This window comes from Kogia breviceps, unplaced genomic scaffold, assembly GCF_026419965.1.
Source record: "Kogia breviceps isolate mKogBre1 unplaced genomic scaffold, mKogBre1 haplotype 1 scaffold_627, whole genome shotgun sequence".
Lineage (NCBI taxonomy): Eukaryota > Metazoa > Chordata > Mammalia > Artiodactyla > Physeteridae > Kogia > Kogia breviceps.
In genome coordinates this window covers 12501-15000 of record NW_026712073.1, presented here as the reverse complement: position 1 = coordinate 15000, position 2500 = coordinate 12501, and the positions used below count along the sequence as shown (strand labels likewise).

Sequence of the window (2500 nt, the reverse complement as noted above, 5' to 3'; positions counted from 1 at the left end):
CACCAACACCACCAACCACCACCACCACCCCGGACGACGGCTCCCCCTCACCCGCCCGGGCGCGGCGAGGGCGCCGGGGGCGGGGAGAGAGGAACGCGCGGCGTGCCGGGCGGGGGCTGGGGCGGGGGCGGAGGGGGAGCCGGGACGGGAGCACGAGCCGGCGGCCACGGGACGGACGGACGGGGCGCGGAGAGTCGGGGGGTAGGGAAAACGCACGACACCGAGCGCGGCCCGGAGGCGGCGCGTCGCCACGGAGGAGAGGAGAGGACAACGGGGACGGGAGAGGACGAGGGGAGAGGAGAGGGGAGAGGAGAGGAGAGGAGAGCGGCGGACGGCGTGCGTGGAAGGCAGGGGTGGATGAGGACACGCGGCGGTCGCCCCCCGAACGCCGGACCCTCCTCCCACGTCTCCTTCCACGACCGACCGATTCCCAACTCTCTCCCTCTGTCTCTCTTCCCTCTGTCTCTCTCTCTCTCTCTCTCTCGACGCCAACGCAGCACACCATCCTCCACGCAGCCGCGAGACGCCCCCCGCCACGGCCAGCGACGGACGCCGTGCGCCCCCATCCACCACCGACAGACGCCCACGACGCGGGGCTCGGGGGCCGGCACGAAGCGCGGCGCGGCGCGGCCGCAGCCCGGGGGAAAGCGCGCGGCGGCGGACGACGCCGCGGCGTCCCGCGGGTCGCCGCCGGGGCACGCATCCCCGGGGCGCGGCCGCGCACGCAACGACTCGGCCTCGGGTCGGCCCGAGCCGCCCGCCCCGACACGGCGAAGGCGAGGGCGGCGGGGGGGCGGGCACGGACCCCGGACGCGCGCGGGTCAGGGCGCCGCGGAGGAGGCGGCCGGGCCGGGCCGGACCGTCGCCGGGACGCCGCCGGGGGCGGGCGGCGAACGACGGCGGAGCGGACGCGGCCCCAACACCACCAGCACCACGGGCCCCGGCCGCGAGGGCGCGGGACCGTCCCCGCCCACCGGCACACAGCCCCGGGGGTACGCCCAGGGACCGCTTGCGGCGCGAGGGCGCTTCCCGAAGGGGACCGACCGCGGAGGCCACGGCCAGGGCCTCGTCGCGAGCTCTCTCTCGCTCTCTTCCCTTCTCGCGGGCAGCGGGGCCCCCGTGGCCTCGGCACGAGGGGCACCGCGTCTGCACTTAGGGGGACAGAGGGCCCCGGACACGGGGCCCTGCGAGGAAACCCCCAGCCGCGCCACCCCGGGAAGGCGCGCGCGCGCGCACCCCGGGGGGGCGATTGATCGTCAAGCGACGCTCAGACAGGCGTAGCCCCGGGAGGAACCCGGGGCCGCAAGTGCGTTCGAAGTGTCGATGATCAATGTGTCCTGCAATTCACATTAATTCTCGCAGCTAGCTGCGTTCTTCATCGACGCACGAGCCGAGTGATCCACCGCTAAGAGTCGTACGAGTTTGGTTTCTCTGGGTTTCGGCGGGGTCCCCCGCCGGTGGCACGGCACATTCCCCCACGGAGGGGGGGGTTGCCTCTGGCCGGCCAAGTCAGACGAGACAGAAAACAGCAGACCGGAGCGGGGCCGGAAGGTTTCACGACGGGGCGCCCGGCACCGACCCGCGAGACGGGGCGGGCTCGGACACCCCACAGGCGCCCGGGGGGTTCCCACCTGCGCACACACACACCCCCCCCGTCAGGGACGCGGGGCGCGCACGCGCGCGGGCACACGGGACCCGGCCCCGCACCACGGCCGCCGGGTAGCCCCCTCCCGACGGCCGCGGCGGCGGGGAGGGCCGGCGTGGCGCGGCGCGCGGCGCCCCGGCCCCGCGGGGGCGGGGGCGGAGGAAGCGGGGTCTGGGGGAGAAGGGAGGGGCCTCCCGACTCCCCGCGGGCCCGACCGCCCCGACCCCAAGGCGGACGGGCGACCCCCCCATGGGTCTTTAAACCTCCGCGCCGGGACGCGCTAGGTACCTGGAGAGGGGGGAGGCGGGCGAGGCCGGGGAGGGGCAGGCGGAGCGCCCCACGCTCGCCGCCACCCCCGACGCCGACCGACACGCTCTCCGCCCGCGGCCGCCCGCAGCACGCGGGCCCCGGCGCTACCGGCCCGTGACTCGGGGGCGCCCCGGCCGGGCGACGGGCCCAACCGCCACACGGGACACCACCACGCCCACCGCCCGACGACGTCCCCACCGTGTCCCCGAAACCGGGCCTCGGAGACCTCCCCGCTCGCTCGCTCGCGCCCGGACGCGGCCCTCTCCTCTCCGCTCCTCTCCCGAACCCCGAACCCCCCCGCCCCCGGGGCCCCCTGACCCCTGCACCCGCCTCCCGGGCCCCCTGCTCGCCACCGCGGGCGTTCAGGGAGGCTTCAACGGGAGGCGCGGGGGGGGGGCGAGCGGGCAGGGCGGGCACGCGGGGGGGGAGGGCGGGAAAGGGAGAGAGCGAGAGACAAGAGCCGGACGGACGGACAGACGGACGGACGGACGACGGAGGAGAGGCCCCGGGCTCGGAGGACAGGCAGAGGCGCCCGGCGAGGGGGCG

General features: G+C 77.1%; 1 non-coding gene across 1 annotated transcript; it reads right to left on the bottom strand.

The window, feature by feature from the left end:
- Positions 1 to 1261: 1261 nt before the first annotated feature.
- LOC131749811 (5.8S ribosomal RNA) lies at positions 1262 to 1414 on the bottom strand. The gene has a single exon (XR_009333784.1). It is a non-coding gene; the product is annotated as a 5.8S ribosomal RNA (ribosomal RNA).
- Between the last annotated feature and the right edge of the window lie 1086 nt (positions 1415 to 2500).